This window comes from Tupaia chinensis, unplaced genomic scaffold, assembly GCF_000334495.1.
Source record: "Tupaia chinensis unplaced genomic scaffold, TupChi_1.0 Scaffold000513_1, whole genome shotgun sequence".
NCBI classification, from domain to species: domain Eukaryota; kingdom Metazoa; phylum Chordata; class Mammalia; order Scandentia; family Tupaiidae; genus Tupaia; species Tupaia belangeri.
In genome coordinates this window covers 930,464-951,063 of record NW_006160026.1, presented here as the reverse complement: position 1 = coordinate 951,063, position 20,600 = coordinate 930,464, and the positions used below count along the sequence as shown (strand labels likewise).

The following is a 20,600-nucleotide window of genomic DNA, read 5'->3' as shown; positions in this document are numbered from 1 at the left end:
ATCAAAAATGTGGTATATGCACACTAGGTAATGCTATTCAGCCATAAAAAAAAAAAAAGAGAGAGACACTGACATTTGATGCAAAGTGGATGAATATGGAAGGTTTAATGCTAAGAAAAACAAGCAAATCTATGAAAGAAAAACATTGTATGCCCCTTCAATATATACAGAATGTCTGTATTCTATGACAGGAACCAAAAAATGGAAAGGTACAATAGCAGAGAGGACAACTGTAGATACCAGAGACAGTATGGGATGGGGTGATTGACACAGAGTGGGGAGGAGGGGATCAGAAAAATTAAAAAAACATACTTAATAGACACATGAAGGACAAGTTATCTGCTAATGATAAAGTATATAGTAATACCTTTAACAGGCTTGATATGCACTGTATTTATGTTAAAAAAACAATTTCATACAGTGTAAAGATGTGTAACAATTAAATATAAATTTTAAAACTGCAAAATATTCAATATATACCAAATGTCTGTGCTCTATGGCAGAAACTGAAAGGTGGGAAGCTACAAAAGCATGCAGGACAATTGTGGCTACCAGAGACACTCTGAGAGGAGGGTGGAAAATGAGGGAGGGTGAGAGGAAGAGAAATCAAAGGGGAAAAGAAAGAAGCAAAATATTTAAGGGACACAGAAAAGAAAAATTATCTGTTGATAATCATGTGTATGATAAGATCTTTAACTAGACTAATAAGAAGTGTATTCATGCTGGAAAAATGCATTTTGCATGTTGTAATGATATACAGCAATTGAATGTATACAATTAAATAAATACATTTTTTAAATAAATAAAAAATAAAAACTGTGAAATAAAGAAAAATAATCTAAATGTAAGATGTTAATTTGTTCCTATTAAACATTGAGGACTATGACACACATTCCAATCCATCACATATGGCATTGACCACCATTAGTAATATCTGTTGTTAGGTCAGCATGGTGTTGTGGCAGTTGAATATGATGTATAAGAAGCTGGATCCACTTGACTGACAAAGACTCAAGTCCTGGTCCTAGCAGCATAAGAAACACTCTTGGCATGTGTGGAAGTGTGCCCAAAATTCTGAGTGAATAAAGTGGAAGAAATAAAATTATGGCATGACCACCCTATGGGGAGGTAGTGTCTCTCTCTTTATGTCCTTCTCTCTCTCTCTCTCTGTTTCTCTAGGAAGCACACATGCCTTCTGGAAATTTAAAAGAAAAAAAATTTCAAGAAATATCTATTGTACAACAAACCATTCCAAATTTAATGTATAAATTAATGCTAACTAACTTAACCCATGACTATGCAGTTTGGGCCAAATTCAGCAGGGAAGACTCATCTCTGCTCTATGGGGCCTCAGCTTGGTTCCTCAGGCACCACCTTCTATGTGAGAGAACTATATGGTCTCTCCACATAGTCTCTCCAACACAGCAGCTCCAGCCTAACCATCCAAAAGTGTACTTTCCAAGATGGAAGCCTGGACAGAAGTTGTATGACCATTTCTAAACTAGCTTCTGAAACTACTTAGGTCACTTTTAATTTGTCACATTTTTTATTTGTCAAAGCAGTCTCAAATTTCTGCACCATTTCAATGAGACAAAGGCACTAGACTCCATTTCTTGATTTAACAACCTCCAGGGCTACCATTGTTTCAATTGCAGCATTTGTTCTCAAACTATGATTACAAGGAGCTCTGACAGCCCAGGCACTGAATCAAGTTTGTCCACCATAGACACAGGTGCATCCTCTTAATCACTTCTCTCAATAAGTATATACTTCTAGGTTCCTCCTGCCTAAAGATGACAACCACCTTTGGTGTTCACTCACACCTGCCCTTGAACTCTGAAACATTGCTCTGGTAGACTTGTAACGAGAACACAAAGTATTCCACAAGCTTGTGTAAGACACACTATTTGAAGTTACATTATTCAGGTTGGAAGCTGTGCCCTAGGGCCAGCCTCAGGAAAGTCTCCGTCTCTGCTATAAGAACAAATTAAACTCAATGGGGAGAATAAATGTTTTGCCTTCCCTTAGGCTTCTGGAAAAAAAAAAAACATGAAATTTTGCTGATGTCACCAGGTAAGAAGATCTCTTTATAATAAGTAAATTCTGCTAAGACTACCTCCTTGACTATCTTCTAGAGCTAACAGAGTAATACACATTTCATTTAAAGCAAACGGGGCTTTTAAATTTTTCATTAGCATTATTTTATCATAAAATTTTTTTTTTTTTTTTGAGAGAGATTTTCGCTATAGGGCGCGTGCGCTCGCCAGACAGACAGAGAGAGACATAGAGACAGAAAGCGAGAAATCACCCCCCAGGGGAGATGGTCACGCCGCAATCCCTTCTCCTCCATTCTCCTCTCGGGATCATGGGCACGCACGCACACGTGCCCGGCGTGAGTTTTAAGCCACCGGGTCTGGGACGCGAACCGCGGTCGACTACGTGGGAGTCCAGCGACATAGCCATTACGCTAACTGCTGGTCCCTTATCATAAAATTTTAAGCATTGCTCAAGGAATGATAGCTGGGGCTTTGAAGGAGCATCCAGAGCAGGTAACTAAGAAAAATCAATAGGGGTACTAAAAAGCACATAAACTATGAAAGTAATAGCCCTGTTTCAGTGACCTCACTGCACAACCTTGGAAAATTCTGCAACCTTCTGTGCTTCAGGTTTCTCATTTGTAAAATATGAAAGAGCAAGTGAGAATTGCTCACCAATGTTCCAAGTGACCTTCACTAAATACCAAGAGCAGACATGCTCCAGGCTTCATTCCTATCATCCAGCTCCCAAGAAGAAAAAAGAAATAACAAACGCAGGACTTAGAGCTGGAAATTCTGCTTCCAGATCACTATAAATTACCTCTTTGAGCCTGTTTACTCATCTATAAAATGTAGGTGTCCATCCTTGTATTGCCTGTATTCTGGGGAACTGGATTGATTAAATGAGCTAATGCTTGCAAAAAAAGCACCATAAACATTAATAGCCTTTGTATTTGTCAATTACTGTGTTAAAAATATAAAACATTGTTTGAATCAGTCATATTCTAAGATCTCATCTCTTGAACTAAAATTATAAAACAGCAAAGATTCAGCCAAGATATCTGGAGCATTCTGCCATCTTCTTCCTCCAGACCTTTCATGACTGCTCTCAACCTCCTACCTTTCCAGAAACACCTTCCTTTCTCATCACAGCTACAAATGCACCAATCCTGAGACTAATCCTCAACTCTGGCTTTGCATGGATCTATTGAATGAGCTTCCTTTTTGAAGAATGCTCCTCACTCTTGTTTCTGTCTGCCTTGTGAAAGCAAGTTCACAATTTAAAGTCCACTCAGCGCTATATTAGAGAAGCTTTCCATGCCCCTCTTTTGCCATGCTCTGAGCTCCACGGCACTTTGCCCACACTGCTAAAAACAAGAGGCTTCTTATTATGTTCAAGGTAACCACTGGGATTAACAGAATCATGTTCCAGCAGTCCAGGTCTCCTGACTCCTCACCCTGTTCTCTTTACATAGATGCTTCTGTAAAAAATATTATGTTTTTCTAGGAACTGAGGGAGGCTCTGATGAATACCCAAGACAGTTATTCCATATTTAGTAAAGCTAATATATCCAGCCATTCTAATGAAATTGTAGAAATGCAATTGACTATACCACATGATTCACTCATGGCTGACTCTGTCTTCTCAGATAAGTCAAAGAGAACTGAGCACAGAGCTTGTCCAGGTAATAAATAAGAATGAAAATGAACTGTAGGGCTGTAATTCCATCAAGGATCTTGGACAGTGGCAGAGGTCTTTAAAGCAGGAATCTGTGGTCCTAGAAATTACCATCTGGTTAAACCATTAGTCTCTGCAATATTTGACTTTAAGTCAGACAAATCCAAGACTTAGCGGATAAGTCTGTAGACTACAGTCGCAGATTGGGTTGGGGTAACAAAGTGGCCCACAAATGAGGGCAATGTCAATGAAATGTCACTTTATGTCAATGAAAGCAAATGAATCTCATGGTAATAATGCCTTATGTTCACAACTTCAAATATATAATCATGTCTCCTCCAATTAGATAACATTCTTGTATGCAAGAATTGAAATACTGTATTTTAGGATGCATGTAAGTCATAAGAAAGTGCTTTAGCAAATAGATCCGGTCAACCATAAACTCTCATCAGATGTGGGATGCCAAGAGGAAGTGTGGGATTCAAAAAAGTGGGAGAAAGTATAACTCTACCTTAATACTGTGGCATCTTTTGCATATTATACAACAATTTCTTGATCGTTCCTCTCAGGAGATTCCTCAAAGATCTACAAATAGTATTACCATATGATCCAGCAATCCCACTCCTTGATATCTACCCAAAGGACAGAAGAATTCTTGGTTGGAAAAGTGCTTGCACATCTATGTTTATTGCAGCATTACTCAAAATTGCGAAGACATGGAACCAACCCAAATGTCCATGAACAGAAGAATGGATTGAAAATTGTGGCACGTATACTCTGCGGAATACTATTCAGCCATAAAAAAAATTAAATAAAATAAAAAAATAAGACCCAGGCTTTTGACAGAAGGTGGATGAATATGTAAGATTTACTGCTGAGTGAAGCAAGCCAGGATATGAAGGAGAGACGTTATATGTCTCCACTTAATATATACTGACTGTCTGCATTCTATGGTGGAAACTGAAAGACTAGAGGACATAGAAACATAAAATAGTTACAGATACCAAATACAGTGTGGGAAGAGGATGAGAGGAGGAGAGTCTGAGAAAAGACACTAAGGAAAAAAATAGAGAGGCAAGACATTTATGGGACAAATAAATGGTTATTATTTGTTGATGATAATGTGTAATAGTATCCCCACTTAAACTGGTGAGAAATATATTCATGTTGTAACATTCACTTTACAAGCTAAATGATGTATGTGATTGAATGTATAAAAGAAATCAGTATAAAATAAACTTTAAGAAAAGAATCTATAAATGGAGGCAAGTGAACAAAGTATTTGTCTCTATTTCACACATGAGGAAAATGAGGTTTCAAGCTCTTGAATGAATTTCCCAGAATCATACTAAGTAGAGATTCAGGGTCAGAAACAGTCACCTGTCCAATGATTTTTCCACTCTGCTAAGTATCCTCTCCACCCAGGGGGGTTCACACACCATCAAATAGAGAACGAGAAAATCAGACACAGTGAGTTTCAGTAAAAAGGAAATGGAAAGTTTTCCATTCCAGGGGAAAATCTGGTTGTTTCTAAAAATGTTAGGCAATAATAATACTATTAGGTGGTCAGAAAAGTCATGACGTATTTTTCTACGCAAAAACGCATCACAACTTTTCTGACAACCCAGTAAGATTTACAGTTATTATTGTTCTTATGAATAAAGTTGAATTAAAATTTTCTACCTAAATGTTTGGTCTTCATTCTCCATGGAATGTGTCTCACTAGAGATATACTTTATTTTGAAGTGCATGGGACATAGCTTCAGATAGATGTGGGTTCAAGTACCAGCTGTGTTACTTTCTCACTGTGTGATTAAGGGCCAGTTACTAATCCCTTTGAACCCGGGTTTCTTTTCATGAGTTTAAAGATTATAATAGATCGATCACAGGAATAAGGTAAGGAGTAAGCAAAGCAGCATGTGAAAAGTGCTTAAGAAGGTGTAACTGAGCAGATGCTCAAAAGACTGCCAGAATCTAAGGCAACAAACTTCTTGACAATTTCTCATCTGCTAAAGATGATCGAGCCACCCACAAGTTCTTTCAAAGAGAGACTATATTTGGTCTGTGGTTCCTCTGGGTTACTACTCATCACTCAACATCTTACACTTTCACAATGAAAAACCAAATCATCGTCTTCAGGTCTTTGCCATTGAGCCACAAACTAAATGAGCCTTTTTATGTACCAGCCAAAGATAAAGAACTTTTCTTGATTAACACATATGCCAACTTAGTTCAATGTAATATGTCCTAAGTACCTAAAATAAATGCCAATACTGGGAGAGAACAGAAATTAGTTAAAATGTCTTGAGGACTTCGTAAGGACCAGTCTCTCTGTAAGGTACTCCAGACAACATTAGCACATTTGAGCCTTGTGAACAATCCATGAGTAAGCTCTGGAAGGATAGTACTCCTCACTTTACAAGTGAGGAAACAGGCTTGGGGTTGTCCTGTTTGCTTAGCTCCAAGAGTAGCAGAGCCAGGGTTCTGATTCTGATGTTCTTCCTTCTCCTTCCAGGCAAGGGTTTTCTGCCACATGTTTCCTAAGTCACTAAAATGTCCAAGTCCCACAGAAAGTGCCTGAGAGTGTGCAGGACAGCCACGTGTGGGAGGTACCCCCACCCTTCACTCATACCTTGGGAATCTGCACCAACCTTTACACTCTGACTCTCTACTTGTGAAATGGGACAGCACCGTGCTTGGTTTAGATTTAAGTCAGACTCGAATTACCAAGTAGCTTGATTCATTTCAGAACTGCATATGTATTGTTTCCCAGAAAGCCACTTGGAAGAGTAGCCTTTCTTTAAGTCTGCCTTTTGCTATTTTACAAAGAGAAACTATTTTTCCACTCACCCCCTATTTTTGGAGTTACCTATATGCCAGGAACTGTGCTAGGTTCTAGGGATAGAAAAACCAGTCAGTCAGACTCTCTTCTTGTTTTTGTGCAACTGAGAGTCTACTGATCATAATACTCAATTGTACAAGTGATTACAAAATCAAAATTCTGATGACTGCCCTGAAGGAGAAGTCTAGAATGCAATAAGAGGGTGTAGCAGGGACATACTCTAGTCCTCGGGTCAAGGAGGTCTTTCCTGAGACAGTGATATTTAAAGAGAAAGCAGAAGGATGAATACAAGTTAGCCAATGGAGAAGAAGGGTAACGACACTCCAAGAAAAGGAAACAGCACTGGCAAAGTCCCCAGAGTAGGAAGTAGCATGATACATTTAAGGAACTGAAAGAAGGGCAATGTGCTATAGTATAGAGACCCAGAGTGGAAGAGCCATGAAGCCTGGGGCAACAGGAGGATAGGACTGTCATAAAAGCACTAACTGCCAGTGCCTCAGTCACTGAATGCCCATGTTCAGTCCAATGCACAGGCCAGTTAATCTATCTGGTATTTACAGTGGTTAGATCTGAATCAAGGAGAAGTTGATGAACTTTTCTTTCTTCTTCTCTTCTATCTTCTTTTTCTCCTTTATCATAATCTTACTTTCTAATTAAGGGAAGAGAAGTAGAAAGAATTTCCTAAGAAACTGTATACTGCAGCCTCATGCACTTATGTCCAGGGGAATGCATATAATCTTAAGTAAACCAAAAAAACTTCAGGGGTTTTCCTTCAACAAAACGGAAGTGTTGAAAATCTCAGAGCACTTACAGGATTAAATAAGATAATGTACACAAATCTACTATGCACAATGACTGGCACAAATTTTTACATACTAAACTATACCCACTTTCCTCCCCAGGTGAGAGAGCAAATAGCAAAATTATATCAGTTAGGCAAGGCTAACTTCTGTGACAATTAAACCCTATGTGTAGTGGCTCAGACATGGTAGACTTTTATTTCTAGTTCATATAATGGCTAAAAAGTCCATTCCTGACTGATGCCAGCAGTCATCCACACAGCAAGCTAGGGACCAGTGTCCTTCACTATCAAGCCTCTACTGTGTTGTTCCACATCAAGTTAGCAGAAACATGGAGGAGTATGCATGAACCAGGTCTGAGAGTGAAAATATCATTTCTCTTGCTAGGGCCCTGCTGTGTGATCACACCTAACTTCAGGAAAATCAAAACCAGCAGAGTACTGAGGAAGGAGAGGGAGCAGGTGTAAGTGACTAGCCAGTCTTGACTAGTAGTGGCTAGATGAGTGTTGGCTACCACATAAAGATTAGAGATATTATTAAATCAGCTTAAATGACTCAACTTATCTACAAGTAGGTCTTGCATGCCTCCTTTCTGCAATATCCCTCCTATAAAATAGGGCAGCTTATCTTCCTTCCAATCTGGACATACCAAAGAGCATAGAACTTAACTTCTTCTCTTTTATGTTCCACAACCACCAAGTCATCAGGGTTTTTTTTTGTTTTGTTTATTTGTTTGTTTTGGGGTTTTTTTTTTTTTTTTGTTTCTCTCCTAAAGACATGTGAAAATCCTTTCTCTTCCTATGATTACTTCTATGGCCCTTTATCTTCTCTCACCTGAATTGTAGCAATGGTTTGTTTACATCATTCAAAATCAGACTGGCTTAAACCCCACAATACCTCGTTTTCTCTCCTAAAGACATGTGAAAATCCTTTCTCTTCCTATGATTACTTCTATGGCCCTTTATCTTCTCTCACCTGAATTGTAGCAATGGTTTGTTTACATCATTCAAAATCAGACTGGCTTAAACCCCACAATACCTCTTTCTCAGTCCTGCTTCCTCCCCTGAGCTACTAACAGGCTGACTCTCCAATGCAAATCCCACATGCAGTTGCCACTGGCCTCAAAATCCTGTTTGACTCATCACAACCTGCAAGATCTAATCCAAAACTCTCCATTTGACAGTTTATGGAACCTGGACCAGGCTCCTATACAGCCTCATCTTTCTCCAAGCCCTTTCCTAGGCCTGCTCCAGCAACACAAAATTATGTATAGCTTCCTGCATATACAGCTACCAAGTTGTGTCTCTTCCCCATATCATCTTGGCTCCTGTTGACTCTGTACTGTCTTGTGTATCTTGAAAGTCCATCTCCAGCATCCCCAACTCCTGGAAGCCTCCTCTGATCCTCATCCTGTTCCACTTTGTTTCCAGAATACCTTGTGCATATACCCATCACAGAATTATCCCTGTAGTGTGCTTCTTTGTATTTCATCCATCCATCCCACTAACCTGGATGGTATTGACACCCCTTGGGAGGAGAATGACAGTGTCTATGTGTTCTGGCTAGGATAAGTTCTTTCACAGTGGACCTTGGGAGTGATGATGTTGGTCTGGAATGGTACTCTCCAGCATCCTTTGGGATCCTAAGAGTACTGTATTCAATATTGTTTAAGGTAATAAAAAGTGAAGTTGTTGTCCATGTTACAAAGTGCCCAGGTTTCACACACTCTTTTTTTTTTTTTTTGCATTTTCTTGGGAATTTATGAGCTCTATATTATCCCTCATTATCTCATAAAGTAAATTATAGCCCTGAAACTTTGCACATATCAACTCACTTAATCTTTATGCAAAGTTTGTCTTTTAGGTCATATTGTCTCTGGCCTATAGACAAGAAGAGTAAGTAGCTCAGAGAGGCTTTGCGACCGGCTCGATGTTGGAAGTTGAGCCTCAGTGGCAGGTTCATTCTAGCACTGTCTGGCTGCTTAGTCCATGTCCTCCCCACACAGCACTCAGCTTCATTCCAAAGACAAGGCTTCTCTGATATGTGTTTCTGTTAATAAAGTGCTTGCAATTGGAATTGTCCTGGCCATGGGAGATACCCTTTCCTTAATGGGCCAGACAAATATGAAAGGCCAACAGAACAATGCACAGTGGGCCTTGGGATCCTTCAAGAGACTTTGAGTTTAATGAGAAGGTGGATGTACTATCCACCAAAGAACACCTGCATTCACAGACTTCCCAGCCTCAGATAACCCCAACCACCCTCTTCTAGCAGAAACACCTTCTACTCAGATATTGCACAGCAGAACATCAGGAAATCTCTCAGGCCCTCGATTCTAGACCTTCTATTTTTCTAGTGTTGACAACTTAATACATGTCCACACTTCCTTTCATGGGGAAAGATAAGACCCTGATGGTAATCAGAGAACTAAGGTAGGAAATGCCACATTCCTCTGAGTAAATATTTGACCAAGCTTTCTCCAGGCCATGCATCATTGTGCTGAGCCCCCAGAAAAGCTTCAGGTCCACAGATCAGCAGGTGAGATAGCATGGCCATGAATTATGAGAGGGTCTATTTAAAAACCAAGACCAGAGTAATGTCTTCCGGGTGGCCTCAGGTTTACGTGACCAAAAGCTGTTTTGAGGAAGCCATGGGCAGAGGCTGGATATCAGGTAGTTGGAGTTCTCCCTGTAGGTCAACTCATCCTTAGGAAAACAGACCTGTCAAATGGCTTTAAATAAAAAATGACTGCAAATATATAACTACTTTTCATGCCTTTTTCTAATATAAAACTAACGGACAACTTCAAGGTCAATAAGGAATTACTTAGATCCAGCTATGCCAAAGAAACCATAACAAAAGTATTGAGAATAATTACTTTTTTTATTGAGTGCCACACATGTCAGTAAGCATTGTAGGTTCTTTCCATGAATCACCACATTTCACCTAAAACACATAAGGTCTCTTAAGGTATTTATTTTCTCATTTAACAGCTGTAGAAACTGAGGCAAAGAAATGTTGAGTAGCTTGCCTGAGTCTTGCAGTAAACAAATGACAGAGCAAGAAACTATGGAGCCACAGGGGGACGAGCAGATGGTGCAATGGTTATGTGCTGGACTTCTACACATAGTCGATTGTGGTTCAAGTCCCAGACCAGGTGCCTTTAAACCCATGTTAGGCATGTGTGTATGCATGACCAAAATCCCAAGAGGAGAATGGAGGAGAAGGGATCGTGGCATGGTCATCCTCTATGTCACACTCTGCCTCCCTAGAGAGCCCACGTGCCTTATACCAAAAATAGCTCTTTAAAAATAAATAAATAAAACAGTCTGGGGCCATACTTTTCCGGTCGTTCCCCCACTTTCATTTTTCCCTTCTCACTTCAAATACCAGCAGCTGTTCCCCACACCCCAAGTACGACTTTCTCACCTCTGCCAGGTTTACGGCTTAAGGTGCAGCATGTGAGATTGCTCCAAACTCCGAGATCAGTTAGCATCTAAGGGACCAGCAGTTAGCGTAATGGCTATGTCACTGGACTCCCACGTAGTTGACCACTGTTGGAGTCCCGGCGCTGGGCACGTGTGCATGCGTGCCCAAGATCCCGAGAGGAGAATGGAGGAGAAGGGATTGCGGCGTGACCATCCCCCCTGGGGGGTGATTTCTCGCTTTCTGTCTCTCTGTCTGGCGAGTGCACGTGCCCTATAGTGAAAACTTCTCAAAAAAAAAAAAAGAAAAAAAAGGGAGAATATTCTTATATAAGCTACAATCAGGATGAAACCTGAGGACATTATCCTAAGTGAAATCACCTTATGCTAAACAATTACAAAAAGAAAAAAAAAAGTATGATTTCACTTCTGTGAAATACCTACAGTAGTCAAATTGGTAGGTACAGAAAGGAGAATGATGGTTGCCAGGGCTTGGGAGAAGAGGGGAATAGGAGGTTATGGTATAATGGTACAGAGTTTCGGTTTTACAAAACAAAAATATCTGTATATTGAGTTCACAATATTGTGACTGTGCAAACTACTGAATTATAACTTAAAAATGGCTAAGATGGAAAGAAAATAATAAGAGTAAGGAAAAGGGAAGACATAAAGGGTTGATAGGAAGAGAGAAGAAAGGGAGGGAGAGAGAAATGGGGGGAAGGAGAGAAAAAATGTAGTTACATGACACATGGTCTAAAAGGAGATAGATCACTGAGTTGATAATGATTTACATTGGGTTATAGTTTTATAAATAAATATATTTACACTTTTGCTTATTAAAATGTTCTCATTTTTCCATTAGGGCATGTATTATACTCATCATAAGATTTTTAAAAATTATCCTCAAGAGAAGAGACAAGTAGTTGAGGACAGTGAAAGCTGAGGTAGAAGCAAAGGAAACTGTGCAACCCATGCCCAAAGAACAGTATGGCCTTTTCAGAGTGATCCCAACCAAGCACCTCTGTGTAATGAGACTAGGTCTTTGTGCACAGAGCTTCAACTTTCGTGAAGGAGGTACATAAAAGGAGCCTGAGTAACCTGAAGCAAGAGACTTCACCCTCAGTAAAGCACATAGGTGATGGGAGCTGGGCGAGAGTGGCATTTCTGAATGGAGTTGTATATTACCTAGTGATCTTCTGAGAGGAGGATTTGTAATATGTCTTTCTGAGCACTGACCCTGGAAATGAGGCAAGTTCATGAAGGAGATATAATAGGAGAGTCCTATTTATTTATTTATTTTAGCCTACTACCAATTAAGATACAGAATTTGAACTTCAAAATGTAAAGGGGCCTTAGAAAACACTCAACCTAAATGTCTCATTTCACAGAAGAAATTGAGGTCCATGTGGGTGACGTGATTTGCTTAAGATGACATAACTGCTTTTGTGCCAGACACCAGAAACCAATCCACATGTCCTAAAAAATGCCTTCTTTATTTGTCTGCCCATTCATCTCTCCTTTCATGCATGGATGTATTCATTCTCCCATTTGTATTCACATTAATTGAATATCAAATCCACACCAGGCTCTGAAGAACACACGTTACCTCTTTTGCTCCTTCTACAGTGCTCCATTCGAAGGTGTTTGAAGTAATATGGAGTATAGCAGACATGTCAAATGCAAATGTATTCTTTTCTGCATTTTCACCCCTGTTTATCATCACTGGGTTTGCATTACTGCTCATTCTTCACTCCACTCTGTAACAGTCACCCAATAAATAAGCAAACTACCACTATGAGAAGAACCTCATAGAAATGGGGTGTTATAGGAGTAGAATCTTTTAAGTGATCTGTCTCTTAATTGGATTTATGTATTAAAGGATTTATTGTGTTCATGTTGGACAAACTACTTCTTGAGCCATTGGACAGGAGGCGTGGAGTATGTCTGGCTGCTTTACACCAGTTGTTGCAAGATTTGCTAAAAGTACCAGAGTTGTGTTCAAATCTTGGATTCATCACTTGTAGCTGTGTAACATAAGGGAATTGTTGAACCTCACTGTGCCCTAGTTTTCTCTTTATGAGACTCTTAATACCTGCATCACAAATGTATCATAATGTATAAAAATGTCTTGCACAGTGCTTATAAAGTAACAAGTGTGAATAAATGGTAACTTTCTCCTCCATCTATATTATGTGTCTAATACAAGGATTTTTAAACTTTTATACCAGCTGTGCCTTTTTTTCAAGTCCAGTTTCTAAGGTCAAGAAATAGAGATAAATGTGGGCAGTGTATTCTTTAGATTATGAAGACATCTTCTAGTTGATGTACTGTAGGGCACAGGCTGATGACCTACAACCCATGGGCCAAATGTGACCCATGTCCTGTTTTGTAAATAAAATTTTATGGAACACAGACAAGTTGCATTTACATATTGTCTCTCTTTTCTCTACAGTGGCAAAGTGGAGTAATTAGGACAGAGCCTGGTGACCCACAAAGCTCAAAATATCTCTGATCTTGGGGCCAGCAGGTGGCATGGTGGTTAAAGACTCCCATATGGCCAACTATGATTCAAGTCCTGGACTGGCAGCTTGCTTTTCCACTTTCCCCCTCTCTCTTTCTCTCTCTCTTGCTCTGCTCCTCTCTTGTCAAATTAAAATAAATGAATAAAGTTAAAAAAATCTGATCTTTTTTTATTTTTTAAATAAAAAATTTGCCAATCTCTAGTTTATAGTATGTGACAATTGACACTTGCCGTGTTCCTCTAGATCACCACAAAAAAGCAGTGTGTGAATGGCAAGAACAGCTGTAATAAGGACTGTAGGCTGCACACTCTGACATTCTGAGGATCAGCTTCTACAGAATTCCTTCTGTCTTGTACCACTTACTGCTTGCTGTCAAGTCTTACAAAAAACAGAATGCGGTTGTCAGGTTCAAGTGTTAGAGAAACTTAATTGGTTTTCCATGGATAGATAAACCTGTTAGATCCTGAACAAAGACAATGGGCCAGGACAGGCCAGACCTTGTGATTAAGGCAGCTGGATCCTACGTTGCCAACTGCATAGTTTGTGTCTCAGGCCCAGTAGCTTGACAAACATGCTAGGCACATATGAATGCTTGCTCAAAACCCTGAAAGAAGGGAAAAATGGAGGAGATAGAATTGTGACATGATAATTCTCAATGAGAGATGCTTTCTTGCTTTTCTTCTTTCTTTCTTTTGTTTTATTTTGTGGTTTTTTGTTTGTTTGTTTGTTTGTTTGTTTGTTTGTTTTCTCAGTATCTCACCTACAGGTGAATGCATGCATCCTCTGTCAATTAAAAAAAATTATAGTAATTTTTAAAAGGCCAATGAGTCTAAACTAAGAGTATCAATATATCTGAGTGGTTAACCCTGTGATACTAAAATGACTCATCAGTGTTCTGGCTTTACTACTGTTGGTTTCGTTAGTTTCAGTCCCCACTTGCTGTGCTCATGCTACGTGTGCTGCTGAGAAGCTCCTGAAGTGAGCAGGCATCAGCTGCATAAGCTCTCGATTTGCCTTCAGAGCTTCTTCTTAAAAAAGAGAGAGAGAGAGAGCACATTTGGCTTCTCTCAATAGTTGAAGAAACTGGAAGTTTCTGCTTTACTTCACTGTCTACGAACTCAGTCTCTATGTTGTTGATTCAGGCAGTAACCAAAACAAGGTGCTAAAAGATTGTCAAGAACATGATGCCTAACTCAGGAAAAAGAAGACAAGAGGTTCTTTACATGTTTCAAGCAGAATGGAGAAATAATACAGAGTCAGATACTTAAACAACTATGGGATGGGTTTGGAATCATGTTGATTAGGCAGCTTGGAAGACCTGGAGTCTAGGAAGTTGCACTCAAGTAGATCATTCTCAAAAGGATGGGCCAAAAGAAGCTACTGGCAACATCCACATCTACTGATAACCTCCTTTGTGATGGCCCAGCTGAGAATAAAAATCCTTCTTCTCTTCAGCTTTTGAAATATCATACTTGCACCTCTTCTTGTCAGAATATAATCCTGAATCTGGCAGGTGAAAGTCTGAGAAATGTCCTCAGGCTAGCTTCTCCTGTGCAAGAAAGAATGGAGAAGGAAGGAGGTGATGGTGTTGAGTTATGTTAAACAGCCCAGCATGTTGGCAGATCCAGAGAGACCTCCTGAAGAGTGTGATCCCAGAGATTGGATTTTGAAAAATCAAGGTTGGCCAAGGCTTGGCTTTGGTCAATGACTCATCAAAGGAGTTTCCCTTTCTAGGCTGCAAGAGCTTGAATTAGGGAAGTACAGTCTTCCCAAGAAGTGCTCATCTTATGCAACCAAGTGAAGAGAGAGCCATAAATACCATTATTTGTCCACTATTCTGTGTTCAAAAAGGATTACTGAGAGCACCCTTTTCTCCCTGGAGAAAGAGTTATGAATTATATTTATTAAAACAAAGAGCAATGACCCTTGTCATTGGATATATAAGTAGGAAAAGATTTTTCTCCAGATATATTTCTTTTCTTTTTACTTATTTTTTTTTTTTTTGTAGAGGCTTTTGCCTTAGGGCCCATGCACTTGCCAAAGAGAGAGACAGAGACAGTGAGAGGAAAAGTGAAAATCACCCCCCAGGGGGGAAGATCATCCCACAATCCCTTCTCCATTCTCCTCTCAGGATCCTGGGCATGCACACATACAACCCTGGATGAGTTTCAAGGTACCGGGGCTGGGACTCCAAACATGGGCCGCCATGTGGGAGATTAGTGACATAACCACTACATCTGCTGGTCCCTCCCCCAGTATATTTCATAGTCAGTTTGGAATTGTGCTAACAGACTGTACAAGGGTAAGGAAATCTGCCAACTATGATGGTTTTGAGGCCATGCATCGGAGAGGATCCTAGCTCCTGCACCTTGATATTATATTCCCTCTCCTTTGTTGTCCCTTCCTTTTCTTTTCAGAGACACAAGGGGAGCCCTCCAGATAACCCTCTCATTGACAGCTGATTCTTTGCCTTTCCCTCAATGTTTAGATTGACAGAACCTCATGATGCTGGAAGCTAAAGGTGCAGCATTGATTAAGCACCTTCCATTTCTCTTGCTGTATTAGATGTTTTGTACACTTGACATCATTGAACTCTCTGAAGGAATTCCAGAAAAGCCTATTACTCACTCTTCCCAGATGAGGAAAGGAGGCTGAGAAAAGTAGATTAATATTTCTGAGGTCACACACCTACTGCTCACCAGAGAAAATGGCAAGACTTCTCACTCTCTTACTGTAAGTGAATCCTAAACTCCATGGAGTGTTGCTAGATTACATGAAGACTGTATATTCACATAGTTTTGTGAAACTATGGAGAACCTTGAGCCCATTTTTTGGGATTCCTTTTCTATTGACTGTACCCCCAGACAATGTGAGAGATCAGTATCTCACCATTTAGGACCAGCAGATGGTATAATAATTATATTGCCAGACTCCCACATAGTCAACCACAATTCAAGTCCCGGACCTGGCAGCTTAAAACTCATGCCGAGTGCATGTGTTTGTGTGTGTGCCTGAAATCCTGAGAGGAGAATGGAGGAGAAAGAATTACAGCAGGGAATGATTTCTAGTTTTCTGTCTCTCTGTCTCTCCAGCAAGTGCACGTGCCCTATAGCAAAAATCTCTCTCTCAAAATAAATAAATAAAGATCTCACTATTGCCAGGAACAATAGCCTCCCTCCCTTTATTAGTAATTATTCCATGTTACAAATCATTTCCTTCTTTTTTATTTTCTCTTCTGACAAAAAGGAAATGACTTCCTAGAGACTAAAACTCATGTAGACTATTTTTCACTTTCAGGTCAAATTCACCTGTAAGTATTTTATTTCCTGTTCAGTTTTATCTTTTTTGCCTTTCACGATTCCTTCATTGGTCAGGTAAATCCTTACTCATGTTAGAAAAACACAAAAATACCTTAAAAATAAAATAAAATCTATAAACACATTACAAAGATAAAATCCATAGGTTCTCTGTGAGACACTGAGTTCAGTACTTCATTTTGCTTCACACTCCATTTCATTTCTTTCCCAATCTTTGTCAATAACTATTTGAAACTTTGACAGCGAGATCATTATTATGACATTACTATTGTACGTATTATAAATACTCTATTTCCTGAATAGATTCCAGGCACTGTAGCCATAACAGTGACATTTCGATTTACCTCTTTCTTAATTATTATCATGCTTACTACCGATTCTTCTATAGGTGACCATCTAATTCTGAGTTCATTATTGTGTTTCATTCTCAGTTTTCAATATGTATTAAAGAAGTTTTTCAAGAAGAGTTTGAAAATAAGGTGTCTTGCCTCATTTGTGTGTCCAGTGACATCATTCCGTTCCCTGCAATGTAGGAATGCTAATTGGAAAATTCAGTACATAATATTCTTAGAGCACATCCTTTTCTTCCTCAAACTCTATTGATGCTGCCAAACTGTCTTCTAGAATTTAGGGTACTAGAAAGAAAATGAGTAAGGTTACGCTAACTTTTGCCTTCAGGAACAACTGACTGTTTTACGTCTGCATACTGGATGAGTTTTGTGCTTATTTCAGTTAGTTAGAGCGTTCACCAGGCAACAGTGATACAAGAGTTTTGTCCTTGTGTTTTCCTTACTTGGGGTCAGCTCTTTCTGTTTACCATGAGCTTTCCTTCACTTGAGTTCAGAACACTTACTTATGTCACGTGGCTCCCCATTTTTCAGCCAATGTCTCTGGATTCTTCATTTTATTATTCTCAGTCCTTCAGTTCCTTATCCTCTTTCTCTAAATTATGGGAGATAGTTCTCAAATCCGTTCTTACACCAGTGTTACACCCTTCTTAGAACTAATACTGCCCTTTCCTGCCTTCAACAAGGATTTATTTTCAGCCGTTGAGTACATACTCTTCTTGCTTTATCCCGTTATTTCCTCTTCTATTATTTTTGCCTTTTATCCCACTCCAGATCTCATTTTCAGATATTCTGCTTCTATTTCAGAGAGATCAAGTCTGCATGCAGTTTGTGAGAATGTCATGCAATTACCTAAAATGACCATTTATTTTGAAGTAAATCATTTTCACAATTGCTCTGCCATATTGAAGTTATTCCTTTTCCCCTTTTTTGTCATGTTTTTACTGACCTTTGTTTTTGTTTTTGGTGATAATATTGTTTGTTTTATCCATCCTTGGCTAGGACAAGGTCAGCTTGTCAGTATATTTTTTTTCCTTTGGAGATTTTTTGCTATAGGGCATGTGCTCTTTCTAGAGAGACAGAGAGACAGAAAGTAAGAAATCACTCCCTAGGGGGATAGTCACACTGCAATCCCTTCTCCTCCATTCTCCTCTCAGGATTTTGCTCACACAAGCGCATGCACCTGGCATGAGTTTCGAGGTGCCGGGTCCAGGACTTGAACTGCAGTTGATCACACGGGAGTCTAGCGATTTAAACACTATACCATCTGCTGGACCCCTCAATTGTCTATAATACCAGAAAGAATGATTTTCACTCTCCTGTCCAATGATCGAAATATTTTCTCTAATCCATGATGTGTGTTGTGAATTCTAGCCCAATTCTTAATAACTGACTCTTACCTGGAATGTCTTGGATATGGTGCCCTCTTCCTCCATCCTCAGCCCAGTTTATTATAGAGATAATCCAAGAGGCAGACAGTCCAATCCCCAGCCTGCAGACCTAGCCCAAGTTTTCATGTCCTGCAACTGTCTTCAGAGCCTAGTCAAGGCCACATGCCTCTCTGTGGCTTCTTCAGTCTCTCCCTGCTTTCTGCCAGCAGTTGGCTATGATTCCTCAAATCTGCCTGGACTGGGGGGAGTGGGAGAGAAGGGAGTCTGAGAGAGGAGAATTAACAGTACATGAAGAGGGAAAAGAAGTGACTTCTTCATTTTCGCTTGATACAGGGTCTAGAACTAGAACTGGGTGCGTAATGTGAGCAGGAGCAAAATAATCAACTTTTTCAGGGGATATTTTCTAATGAAGGAAAGCCAAAAAATTGCTGTATGCTGGAGATGCATAGGTTTTCCTCAATTCAGATCCACAGTCATTATTGTGAATCATTCCAGATTCTGTCATTAGGCTGCAAGTCTGTCTAGCTTGCTGCCCCCTCCTCCCCCCACAGTTCTACCAGACAGCTGAGTGGCTCAGCTTTGGGAGGCACCAGCCAGCTGTCATTTTTTACAAGAAGCCAGTGGGCAGCTTACTTTGAACTTTCCCCATTTCTAATCAGCCATTCTCAAAAGAGAGTCAAAAAGAAAATAACAAAAGAAATAACACCCCTGGTGGTCTGTTCTTTTTTCTTTTACCTAGTCTGGTTTAAAACTTATTCACAGAGTGAAAGAAAAAAAAAAAAAGGACACAGTATTATTATTAGTAGCACTTTTGTAAATCCTCTTCACAGAATCTTTCAAACTGTCGGTCTAGTTTTCACTCAACATCTCAGCTCTACTGATTGTCTCAGTGGTAGCTCCTCACTGCTCTGCTGAGCCCCCCAGGTCAGGTCTGTGAAGTCCCATTTCTCAAGGACAGTCATGTGGTTAAGAGGCAAGCTCTGTATTTCTCGCTTGGAGGCCTAGATGTTTCATCATGGGTGGGGTGGCTGAATTGGAACTCCATAGTTAGAGCCTAGGAGGAAGGTCCCACACACTCTCTGACCTTCAACTGTAAATTTTAGACTTCCCTCTTACCTTCCATCCCTTCCAAACATCATCATCCTGCCCAACTCTCAGCTCTCCACTCACTCCACCAGAGGAGGGACTAAATTACCTTGTGTCCTCACCAGCCTCAAGAAGACACAAAATGCAAGCCAAGAGAAAAAACTTTTATGAAGAAAAACTAACAAGATTAGGGTATATTTATATTAAGAACAGTATGATCATTAAGTTTAGAAGCTCAAGACTCCCCACATTCAAATCCTAGCTCTTTCACTTAGCATCTCTACCAACTTGAGGAAGACATATAACTTCTCTATGCTTTATTTCATCATCTGTAAAATGGGGTAAGACTACCTATTTTATAGAGTTGTTGTGAGGACTATATGAGTTAATATCTTCTACATGCCTGAAGAGAGAAATGTTCAGTAGTTGTTAGATACTAATATTGCTATTTGCACTTCAAGGTCTCAATCATTGCTAGATATTTTATTCCATTTAGTTCTTCTTCTCTCCAAGAATCACTGCCCAGCTTGCAGTACACACACACGCTCACATACTTACATACATATATACATACATAAATTAGGAGGGACCAGCAGATGGTATAGTGGTTGAGGCACTGGACTCTCACATGTTCAAGCCACAGTTCAAGTCCCAGACCCAAAAGCTTGAAAACTATGCAGGACATGTGTGTGTGCATGCCCAGAGTCCCAAAAAGAGATGGGAGGAGAAGGAAGTGTGGTATGTCTATCTCCCTTGGGGCATGATTTCTCACTTTCTGCTTTTCCTCTCTCTGTCTCTCTCTGCTGAGCACACAAGCCCTACAGCAAAACAAACAAACAAACAAACAAACAAACCCCCCCCACACACACACAAACACATTAAACACATAAATAAATAAAAACACTGAAAAATATATTAATAGGAAACAAATATGGTCTTTTTACTAGGTTAACAAGGCATACCATTGTCACTCTTTCTCCCCAAAGAGAGCAAAATTAACTCAGACAAACTCACTCATAGCATGCAGCTCCGGCTCAGGTCTGAAGTAAAGTCAACTCTGTGTTCTACAATGGTTTACTATGACCATCTCTGAGCCTACTCATCTGTCCTTCTATATAAAGAGGGATGCCCAATCTGCCCTTCCCACCTAGGGAAA

At 39.8% G+C, this 20,600-nt stretch overlaps 1 long non-coding RNA gene across 2 annotated transcripts in view; it reads right to left on the bottom strand.

Moving 5' to 3' along the window:
- Nucleotides 1-20,600, bottom strand: part of LOC114009294 (uncharacterized) — a 94,369-nt gene that overhangs the window by 65,036 nt on the left and 8,733 nt on the right. The window contains exons 2-3 of one of the 2 annotated variants that reach the window (XR_003550740.1): nt 17,917-18,037; nt 14,074-14,852 (exon numbers count right to left, since the gene is read on the bottom strand). The exons of the other annotated variant lie outside the window; for it this stretch is intronic. This is a non-coding gene — a long non-coding RNA (uncharacterized LOC114009294). Of the gene's footprint in view, nt 1-14,073; nt 14,853-17,916; nt 18,038-20,600 lie in introns of those variants that run through there. 2 annotated transcript variants of the gene reach the window in all.